The 12384-nt window shown below is 37.7% G+C and overlaps 1 pseudogene; it reads right to left on the bottom strand.

Annotated features, from left to right (window-relative positions):
* LOC107876487 overlaps positions 1 to 4438 on the bottom strand; it is a 35700-nt pseudogene extending 31262 nt beyond the window's left edge.
* Positions 4439 to 12384: the final 7946 nt, after the last annotated feature.

Below are 12384 nucleotides of genomic sequence, written 5' to 3'. Positions count from 1 at the left end.
GGCTGGTATGATATTTATGGATATTTTAGAGTGACTATGCCTCCTTGACACTACACTAAGCTCTCGGGGTTTCAACTCTCAACCATCTTTTCTTCCTTTCTTTTATTGATCAGACATACTCAAGATGGATACGGTCTTTTCAATTATCACATTATCTTTTTATCATCTTTTACATAGCTTTCTCATTTCTTATTTCTTTTTCACTGTACCCAACTTTTTATTCTTTTCTTTTATTCTTCCTCTCTTTATACTCATTTTGTATCACGCACCCCTATGATAGACATCCTCAACTTAGGCTATTTGCCTAAGTAAAGGTGCACAGTGTCCAAGGAGGACTGGGGCCAAAATAGGTTCATTGTGATATATATGGGAAGGCGAGAGGTATCATAGAAAGAAATAGGCTAATTAGGCTCTAATAGGAATCAAGAGATATTCTTCACATTGGGAAGGTCATTTAGGCTAAAAGTGGACTAATCATCAAAAACGGCCTATGATCCATTCCTAACTCCTATCCTATGACCATGGCAAGACTAATCGGGCAAGTTCTAGATTCAACACAACAGGAATTGAGTAAGACCTTACACACATATGGCACACAAGTATCTTACATATCACTACTTATCTAGTTCATGTACTTGTTTAATAAAGGTTATTTAGTTGCCAGACTAATGCCACAAAAACATGCACAGTTGTCACAAATGGATGCAATTCATATAGTAGACAATATATCAGACCAAGGGAGAGGTACTCAAAAATCACAAAACAAGCTAACTGCCTCAAGTACTTATATTACTCCTAATTATCTACAAAATATGCTACAATAACAAACTACCCTATACCCTCAACTTAAAATAAAAAATAAACTACTCTAAGGGTTAGGGTATACCTGAAGGCAATCAATCATATGGATCCTAGGTTTCTGACCCTGCTACTACATCATCTGTTGTCTTCTCTCTATCGGGAGCATCTGGCTTTGTAGTTGTGGGAGCCCATCTAGATGAGGCACCTGCAGCCCTAGCTCAGATGGCTATCTCCCATTTCTCGTTATCAACTAAGGACTTAATTTTTGCCCTTTTCAGATCCTCATTCTCCTTCTTCTTTCTTTGCTTCTTCTCTACTTTTCGCTCTTTATCACTGTTGGGCCTCTCTATCTTTCCCTTACCTTTCTTTTCACTTTTCTTCTTCTTTTTATTTGGTGAGTCTTCAATGAGGTCAAGCATTGGAATTTCTTCCTAAGATTCATGCATGGCCTAACCTGTTGGCATCATAAATTGGTGTTGCTACAACACCCCAACATCTGTCTTTACCTTGTCCAATGCTGCTCTGAATCTAGCAAGATCATCCCCTGACATGTTTTTGCCCGCGCATTAAATTGATTCTCCAAATATACAACCCGCTCAGGAAAAGTCACAAAAGGCTCAAGGGCAGCCTTGATTCTCTTGTCCACTATAGCAGCAAACTGTTTAGAAAAGCATATTGATATGCCTCACACCACTTGCCTTGTTTATCCACTTTTTGGATATCGACCGGATGAAATACAAAACCTACTACTGTTGTAGGAACTGAAGGGATAGCTTCAGTTTTAGGCACTGATCCTTCTTGTGCTGAAGAAGTTGGCTGCACAGCCTCAGAATATTTTACTTCCACATGAGGTGCTGCACTGGCATCTGTAACTGAAGGGTCTGCTGCTACCTCTGTACCTTTATCAAGTCTCAATCCTAGCTTATTTTCATCATACTGTATGGGGTTGTGAGTCTTTCAGGCAGGAATATCATCATCAACTCCTATAATCTTTGGCACATTAGCAGCTCAGCACAACTCTATGATAAGACAAATCAAAGGGTAAGCAGTGTCGGTTCTCGACATTCTAATCTTTATCTCATCAGAAATGATTTCCATAAAATTTAGAGGAAGGTTCTGCACCATGCTCGCCACTAGAATAGCTCGGTCATCACCCACAATGTTATCTCTATCAGTGGGCATCATCCAGATACGCAATATACTCCACCAAAACTTTGCCTCTTGAGTGAAATTAGACTTACAGATTCTTTCATTTTTATTTATTACCCATGCTGGTTCTCCTTCAGCTATGATGTTGGCCAACCACGGACGTTGTTTCTCTCGGTTACTAATCCGAGCATAGACTGATGGTGCAGTGGGCTAAGGAGTGATGTTGGGACCATGCAAGAACCTGTTTACGGTTCTGATTAATACATCAACCCTTACGCCCCTCACCTGCACTCTATCCAATAGGGGCCAGTCTACTACTCTTTCACCTGGCCTACATATGTTTTCCAACTAAGCCTAGAAGTTCACGTAGAACTCGCAAACCAGTGCAGAGAAAAATGAACCTCCTTTTTTTGTGGTTTATCCCAAGCTATACTACTGGAACTCTGTTCCACTTCAGGGTACCTGCTCAACCCTCTGGTGATAATCATCTTTTCTTCCTGAATTACGCTCTTAGGACTCCTTCTATCAGTTCTGCAGAGCCTAGCGGTGAAGATGCTCTCGACCCTGGGAATTTTCCACCTAATATTATCTCAAACTTTAGGTTTCTTAAATTTGATAAGTGTTCCCTGAGATGGAGACTCTTTATCATCTTGTTGTTCAGTAGACAAGGATCCAGATTTTGTTCCCTCAGACTCAGACTCCTTAGACCCTACCTATTCCTCTTCTTCAGATTTAGCATAGTCAGACTCATGCTGTTTATAACCCTCTTGCTTAGAGGCAATATGTTCAGAAGCTTTAATTTTTGATGGACTTGTAGTCTTAGTATCATCACTATCCTACACTTTAATGGGTAGATATGGGGAAGGTTTCTTTTGACTTTGCTTCTTTTTTTGCTTCTTGAGAAGGGGTTCCTCCTCCTCGTAATGAGATTCCTCATCGATGAGGTTACAACGTACACTTTCTTTGGTCACTTTGTTTGGTGCTTGGGTCTCTTTCTTTTTTTTTTCTATTTTAAGGTTCCTATAGCAGTAGAAAAACCATTAGTTATTCCACAAGAGCACAAACACAAATACATTAATCATTTTGGCTTATTCATGCTTCAGGTTCCAGGTATGATGATAATTCTTGATAAGCCATCACGACTGTGATAGATTATCAGAATTGTTGTCAACCTTAGGTAGCACCTTCAAAATTTTAACAACTTTTGACAACATTCCTGATAAGCCATCACAATTGTAATAGCCTATCAAGAATGTCGTCAGCTCTAAACAGAAACTACTTCATTCTTGTCAGCCTTTGACCACATTCCTGATAATCCATCACAATTGTAATAGCCTATCAGGAATATCGTCAGCTCTTATCAGAACCCACTTTTGATTTTGACTCAATTTTTCATCCCCATTATTTCTCAAAATCCACTTGAATTCCGAGTGTGAGTTGTCTTTTTAAACGTTGGGCCAACACAGCAGACCCTAGGTGTGATTTTTAGCTCCTTTCCAAGTTGAACTTGGTTCAAGCATCTTAGTGACTTGGGTTGTCCTCTATTAATCACTTACCACAAGAAAAGAAGAGTTAAAGTTAGAGTATACCTGATGGGGGCCCTTAATCTGATTACACACAGAAGAGGAAGTAGGAAGTAGGAAGAATCTCTTGATTGTGAATTGCAAACCCACACACAAAGGAACTTGTTTTCTTGAAGTGTTTTGAAAAGAGTAGGAAATAAACTAAGGAAAGAAATAAACTAAGAAAAAGAATTAAAACTAGCGGAAATTTGTAAAGGTTCCTATGATAGGTCAAGTTGGATTTGATTTAAACTAGGCCCAAAATTTAGCTTTTAAGGCTTTGGGCTGATGATGACTTATGATGGCTTATCACAAGTGTGACAGCCTATCCATAATGTCGTCACCCCTAAGCAGAGGTTGCCTCAAGTTTGGCTTATCGGATGATATTTCTAATAGCGTATCACAGTTGTGACGGCTTATTAAAGATGTCGTCATGTCTTTTTAGCTGACCTCCTTATTTTTTACCTTGTCTGTACTAAATCCTAATTATAAAATTAAAACCACTTAAATATAAAAACTTTGGGTTGCCTTCCAATAGCACCTGATTTACTATCGCGGCACGACTTGGTTGTCTTGACTACTCAGACTTCGCCAAGACAACCCATTGATACCCCTTTGCTATCATCATAGATGACGTTAACAATTGATAAAACACTCATCTCATATTGCTAAGTCATAGATAATTGTATTTTGAAGCGTGTTTCTTTTTCATTATACCTGAACTTTAGCTCGTTCAACTCCATGGCTACTAGAACTCTCCCAGTTGCAAGTAATGGCCTACACAAGATGATGGGCACTTTAAAATCTACTTCACAATCTAGAACCACAAAATCAGCAGGCAGCACAAAATCGACTACCTTTACCAACACATCGTGCAGTATGCCCACAGGCTGCTTCACAGATTTATCTACCATTACCAACCCCATATTTGTTGGGGTAGGATCCCCCAAACCCAATTTATTGTACACAGCCAATGGCATTAAATTTATACTAGCTCCCAGATCGCATAGTGCTTTTGTGAACTTCAGGGGGCCAATAGTACATGGGATGGTAAATGCTCCCAGATCTTCTTTTCTCTATACTAAAGACCTTGTAGAGATAGCGCCACAATAAAGAAGATTGTCCTCTGGCTCATGGCTAACCTTTCATTTCTTAGTTACAAGGTCTTTCATGAACTTCGCATAGCCTGACATTTGCTCAACTGCCTCAACCAAAGGTACATTAATTGTCAATTGCTTGAGCATGGCCATAAATTTGCTAAATTTTGCATCATCAGCCTTTTTCTTCAATCATTGAGGAAAGGGAGGTGGTGGTCTTAGAATAGATTTCAACACCACTTCCTCTTTCTTCTCTTTTTCTTTCTCCAAAGACTCAACAGAACTATCCAGCTTCTCAAGCTATATTAGTTTGCTTTTTTCAGATTTATCAACAACCACCTCACCATCTATAGATTTTTCCACAAAAGGGCCAGGTAAGATCTTACCACTCCTAGTGGTAATCGCCATACATGAGCCATCATTCCGCTGATTCTGAACTGTATCACTAGGTAAAGTACCACTTTTTCTTTGGTTTAGTGTTGCAAAAAGTTGGCTCATCTGCTACTCCAACTGCTTGATAGAAGTAGAGTATGAACTAACCAACTAACTCAGGGTAGATAATTCACTCTTCATAGTGGTTACCTCCGAGTTGGTAGCTTCAACTCTCTTAAATAATTTTTCCATCATGTCCTCTATGGACATCTTGCCAGATCTAGTTGGTGCAACATCCCGACTTCCAGGAGTAACATACAAACCACTCCTATTATTATTGCTTCTTCAATTTCCTTGCTCCCTATATTTATAATCAAGCTTTTCATAAAAGTTCTGACCTTGATTCACTTGGCTATTACCTCGGAAACCCCCCTGATTATTATCATAATTTGTCTCTTCATCTGCATCAATAGCAACAGTGCACTGAGATTCCACAGCCTTAACCTTTTTAGTTTTGCCTGATAGTAAGTGCTTGGTCAGCAAGTCCATCTGAGTCTTTAAGTGGGCCATGTCTTGGTCTTGCTCCTTATCCCTTCTGTACTGCTTCACAATCATACCACCAAAAATAGTTGGGCTAGCTACCACAGAATCCCTGGTATGCCAAGCCCGAATCTGTTTGGTCATTCAACTCAGAATGTCTGAAGCATCTTGAAAAGAAAGGTCAATGAATGAACCACCTGCATCATTATATAAAATTTGGCTTTATCACAAAGTTAAAAGCTTTGTACAAAGTGTCCATCAAGTGCAAGTCCATCATATTGTGGTTCAGACATTGTGCTATCTTCTTCTTGAATCTCTCCCAAGTTTTATAAAATGCTTCATTCGGGAGCTACCTGAAGTTACTGATTTTTTCCCTCAACTGTACCCTTCTGGAGGGTGGAAAAAACCGTTCTAGGAACACCTTTTTCAACTATCTCTAGTTGTTTATAGAATTAGGCCTCCCCAGACAGAGATAATGAAAACAATCTCAACTGGATCACATTCTGGCTTACTCCCAGATTATCAAAAGATTTGCAAATAGTGATAAATTTCACCAAGTGGATATTCAGATCATCACCAGGCAAGCTCCAAACAACCCCTTCAGATTCAGGAGTTGAATCATAGTACTTGTTATTCTGAATTTTGCACCAGGTGCCAATCGTGGAGGAATGATAGAACCCATTGTACCTACTCCTTCCGTTCCTTCTTCATCATCATCAACCTAATAATGGGTAGGCTATTGACCATGCCTACCTCTGACTAGACGGTTTCTATTGAAATTTTGCTGCACTAGTGCAGAAATTTGCTCAGCTCGCCTTGGGTTTTGAGGATTCAGCATATCCTCATCACCCGAGTCTTTATTATCAGGGTTTGGATGACGTACTTGTTGACCCTGGTTCTGTACGTTCACCTGAGCCCTGGCCAAGGCTGCCAGTCTATCAGCCTCTTGCTGTTCTACCCTTCTCTAGATCAGCTGAGGTTCTGGATTAATTTGTAATAACAGTTCTTTGGAACTACTTATTTTTGGCATAAACAACAAGAAACCTCCAATAAACAAAAACAACAAATAAATGCAAATCTAGGAAACCTAACTAACAGTCAATTAGCGCACACCACTTTTACATATTCCCCGACAATAATGCCATTTTTTATAACGCTCAAACTACACTCTTGGATGGGTGTAAGTGAACGTTGTCAATATAAAACCCAACTAGGTTGGGGTCAAATCCCATAAGGAATATGGTGTAAACTCAAATCATTTGCGATTAAATTCACTGATAATTTAACGTTTCCTGAAATGGGGGTTAAAGTTTCACAAATAATTGTTTGCCTCTTTAATTTTGATGTTTGTAATCAAGATTTTATGAAATAACCAGAATTATGTTCACTAGGTCTTACGGTACCTGACAGATGATAAAGGTGACTCAAGATTCTCATGGTGGTTAGGATAACAAGCTATCTTTATCGATGATATACTCAAATGTCTCTCGACCTATTTAACCATCTAAATTCATAATCCTCTCAGATGTAGGAAATCGCTATTCACTACCCAAATTTTATGTCAGGTTAATCAACCTTGTTACAACGCTGATTATTAAACAAAGTATTTTTGAGTCCATGTTGATAATTCACTTCCTACTATATTTGATTTCTTTCTCAAGCAAATCAAAGTAGGTGTGTCTACTGCTTTCAACCAACAAACATTAATTAAAACTTCAGAATTATCAAGAAATCCTAACACCTATTGAATCTTGAGTATTTAGCACCTCATCACGACCTAACCCTAGATCCCATAATTCAGGTTAACAGAGTTTAGCCACTCATGATTCAAAGAACGAAACACATAATTGAATTCATAATTGAGAAGATTAACTTACAAAGATGAATAATAATTAGTGAATCATAGATTAGATCTCAAAGGAAAATCCCTAAAATAGTTGTATTGTTTGAATCCAAAAAGATAGAGAAAGAAATATCAGAAAATATTCTCCAAGACTCAAAGTATCGAAATTTCTTTAGAATAATGATGATGATGAATGAATCCCCCAGAAAACCCTCAAACAAAGCTTTAAATAGTTCAACCTAAATAAGGAAATAAAATTAAAGTTGCAGCTTTTTCTTGGAATAGACGACGACATCTGTGATAGCTTATTAGGAGTTTGATGGCTTATCATAGATGTCGTCAGCTTCTCTGTACTTTTGGCTTCTTCTATCTAAGACTAACAATGACCTTGACGCCTTATCACTAACCTGACAGCTTATCATGAACGTCTTCACAAAAATATCTTCAACTCTTATTCTCTGTTTAAGGCTGACGACATCCTTGACAACTTATAACCAAGCTGACAACTTATCATGAACGTCGTCAGCCATACTTATTTTTGGTTCTCCTACATTACAACATTTACTGCAAAAAATCAAAGTAAACTAATCAAAAACAACTAAAGTTTCTCAAGACCTTACAATTATATAGAGTTAAAAACCTCAAATATGTTAGCTTAAGCTCACACATCAGTCCCTAAGTTTTAAGGCCAAGTTCTAGTAGGGAATTATGAGGCTGAGGTTAATGCCGACATGCGGTGATGACTGCCTAGAACTCACTAGAGCTATGATTGTTGCTGCTTTGATTAAGGGAATGACAGTGGATTTTGGCCACATTATTAATAATGAATTATCCTTTTGCACTCACAAAACTCACACTGTGCTAACATTCCCATCCCTTATCACAGAATTGTGTAAGCAGGAGAAGATACCTTTGATTAATGGAGTTGATAATAAGATCCAGATGACACATAAGTAGGTTATTAGAAAGATGAGGGATAAGTCAACGTTTAATTTGCGAGTTAATAGGTCTCCGGGTCAGCAAACTCAATCAGAGCTAGTTCCTGAATTAGTAGAGGGTCCTTCACGTATGCCATTACCACTTATTACATACGTACCTCCTGCTAATTCTATAGGTTCAACTTTGATGCCCATGGGTGGAACTGTAGATTCTGCATCATTTCCACCCTAATACTCAGAATACGGCTGAACCGGAAAACTTTTGCAAAGTATGTACGAGCACAAAAAAGAATTTAAAATAAATTGGCTATATGGGGGATAGATTTAAAACCCTTTATTAAGAGAATTATGGAGGAAGAAAACTGGATTTTAAGGAACATCTAGCTATGAATGGACAACATGGAGGAGCATATCAATAAGAAATTGGATAACCTGTCCATTCCGAATTTTGCAAAAGTGATTGATAAAGTGAGAAAACTCTAGGCTGATGTGGATAAGATAAATCAGCAGCCACAACAAACCACATTTGATCCTGTTCAGATTGTAAGTGATGAAGATAAAGGCATTGTTGATTTAATGGGGAAACCAATCAAAGATAAGGGTAAAAAAAGTAGCAAAAATAAATTAAAAAAATAAGAGAGCTACAAAGAGAGCAAAGAAGAAAAGAAAACGTGCAACCATTACACCAGAAGAATAGCAAGAATACCAAATGTAGAAGGCGATAAAAAAGTCAAAGAAATTAGAGTAGAAGAGAAAGAAGAGAATGCAGGATGAAGATGTAAGAGTTTCTACAAGCGCTACCCTAGTCAGGGGGAAATTTCAAACATTGTTAGATAGGTGATACCTCCAATTATGGAGGGAGAGATTTTGAGTTCCCCTACCACTATAGGGGCTAAAATTTCACCCGGTGAGGATACTGGAGCCTCACCATACTTCACCAATGCCTCAGATGAATAAGAGGCACTACAAGTATTTCCATTCACTTGTACTTAAATTATATGCATTGAGGATAAAGCACTATATTTTGTGGGGGTAGCAGGTACTTGTACCGTGGGGTTGTATTAAGGTATTGCATGTTCATTTTTTTTCATTTTCATGTTCTATTGGTAATATTGTTGCATGAAATAAAAGTTCCATTCCTGTTAGCACCTTAGTGTACATATATGGATGACAACTGATGGTGAAAAAATTTTGTTTTTTATTTTTTGTATAATTAATTCCTCTTACCAAGTAGAAAAATATTGTACAACCATGTGTAACTGTTAGTGGCATTGGAAGTTATGAAGAAAAACTTATATATATGATTTGGATCTTGAAAATTAGTAGGATAGAAATTAACTCAGTGCCTGTATAGGTGAGTATTTGTGTAGTTCTGACATAAGTGTTACGCCTAGAACTTGCCTGGTTCATCTGATGTTGTTGTCTGTTTTGACTCAATAAGAGGGGATAGTAGGCTTTCTTGTGTTGTTAGTCCATTTAGCCAAATGATTGACCCACCAAAAACATTATGTTCTCTTTGTCAACCCTGTTGAGCTGTGTTAGTGTTTTTTGTCCAAATAAGTTTGATTCACTTTCTACAAGGTGTTAAGTACTTAGCTTTGGCCCTGGTCCAATTATAGACATTCTGCACTTTAACTTAGGCAAATCACCTAAGTTGAGGGTGGCTACAACTGGATTATTAGCAGCCTAGGAGGTTGAGTTGAAAATTAATTTGAGGGGTAGCATCCTGCCCTGGTCTAGTTAGCAATCTAAATAGATATTGTGCACCTTAACCATCAGCATTAGCATAAGTTGAGGGTGGCTGATGTTGTGTTCTCAAATATTAAAATAAAAAAAATAAGAGAGTTATGACAAGAGCATTGATGAATGACTGGAATGAATGAAAGGGTCCTTAATTCTAGTAAGTACCTACCAAAAAGGGTAAAGAGAGTGAAATTCTTGTACTTTAAGTTGCTTACCCAAATGAATAACCTTCACCGAGCCTAAAACCTTATTACAACCCTTAGGAAGTCCTACTTGATCTTAGCAAGTCAATTATAAGAGAACATTAGATGATAAGGGAAAGCTTATAGGTGTAAATTGTGTTGGTAACTTCTTTTTTGAGAGTGAGAAGCTTAATTTTGTCCACAATTTAACTGTGTGATGTGAGGTGGTCTTCTTTGGCTGTGAAGGCGTGTTGAGTTATATCTATTCTATTTAGTTCTTTGGGGTGTTGTATCTGTAGCTGTGAATATGTTTATTAGTAGTTAATGCCAGTAGTAGATCCATGTGTGTTGAGATAGCATAACCAAATAGGTAGTGGAATGATTGTATAATTTTGTTTGTTTTACTGTGAAATTCCCATCATGATGTAATTCATATATGTATTCGGGTGTTGAGTTGCTTGAGGAGAAGCAATTGCCTTAAGTTAAGAGTGTTGATGTTCCAGCTTTTCATGGAACATTTTAGGCCTTTTCCGTAGGATAATTTTTGTTTTTAAGCAACCATTATTGTATTTAACATGGTATTTTAGTGCTTTCAGTATAAGGACTAAGTGTGAAGGATAACTTGGACAATCTGGGGAAAACAAAGGTAAAATGACAGCGACGGCTTAGGTGACGGACCGTTGACCTTCCAAAAATATGTCTGTCTAAACCATCGACAAAAAAAGCAAAAGGCATAGACTATGGACATCCTGCAATGATCCAGGTGATGGACTATTGGCCCCACGATGAACCATCGCCAAGATATAGAACGCATTATCAGTAAAAGTCCTACGACGGTCCAGGCGATGGACCTTTGACTTATGATGGGCTGTCACACTACCCGTTTCCCAGAAGAAGAGCATGGAGTCACTTGACACATAACAATGGTGCAGGCGACGGACCATCAGACTTGCAATAAACCGTTGCTTGACCCGTCTTCCATAATATGGAGAATCTGAGTTTTAATTTTAAAACCACAGTTCTGGAATCATATAAATACCAACTATTAGGGTTTATTCCACATCTTTTTCATCAGTTTTATACTTTATCCTTTAGTGAGAGCTTTGTACTACTTTTCATTAACATTTGAATTTAGAGATTGAGATCTGACTATTAGTTTTTATATTTTCCATTGAAGATTGAGAAGAACAATATTGTGACTTTTGTAAGTGTCCTCTTGAAGCCATTTATGAAGATTAATATATCTTTGATTTCTTATATGGAGATGAGTTTCTAAACTCCCATAAGTAGGGTTATGGGATCCTTGATGTAAAGAACTATCTGGGGTTGTGCATAGATTTGATTTCTAACATTCATCAAAATTGCATGAATGCTTCTTCAATATAATGACATCTCTTGGTTGCAAACTTAAGAAGTGAGCCCATGAACACCACTTGTCTAACAAGAAAGTGTATGTTAGGAAAAGAAGTAATTCACATGAAATCCATAGGTTTTCCCTTTGGGTTAATGGGTTAATGCCTTAATAAGATTAACCTTCATGAGAGTATTATTGAATAATGTATGAATCCTTTAAGTTTGAGAGAAATAAAGGGTGAAACATCCATTCGGGTGAGAAACACGTGGGTAATTCTTAAAATACAATAATTCTTGCAATTGAATACTCAACCCAGATGTAGGCCATATTGAATCAAAGACAACCTGGAACTTTTCCTAGTAACACGATTTAAAATACAAATAATGGTGGTCACTTGAATACCATAACCACTCGGAGCGGTAAATTGGAGGATATACTTCGGGCATGTATGATTAAATATGGTGGCAATTGAGTTGATCATTTACCTTTGGTAGAGTTTGCTTACAACAATAACTATTATTCTAGTATTAAGATGGCCCCTTTTGAGCCATTATATGTTAGGTGGTGTAGATCTCCTATTGGTTGGTTCGAGCTTAGTGAGGTGGATATGTTCAGTCCAAATTTGGTTTATCAGGATATAGAAAAAGTGAAGGTGATTTAGGATAGTCTTAAGGCTTTCCAAAGTTTCCAAAAGTCATATACAGATGTTAGACATAGAGACTTAGAGTTTGACATTGGGGATAAGGTATTCCTATAGGTATCTCCCATGAGGTGAGTAATGCCCTTTAATAAGAAAAAGAAGC

Source organism: Capsicum annuum, chromosome 7 (assembly GCF_002878395.1).
Source record: "Capsicum annuum cultivar UCD-10X-F1 chromosome 7, UCD10Xv1.1, whole genome shotgun sequence".
NCBI lineage: Eukaryota > Viridiplantae > Streptophyta > Magnoliopsida > Solanales > Solanaceae > Capsicum > Capsicum annuum.
Note: the sequence above shows the minus strand (reverse complement) of the source record. Positions and strands in the feature narration are given on the sequence as shown.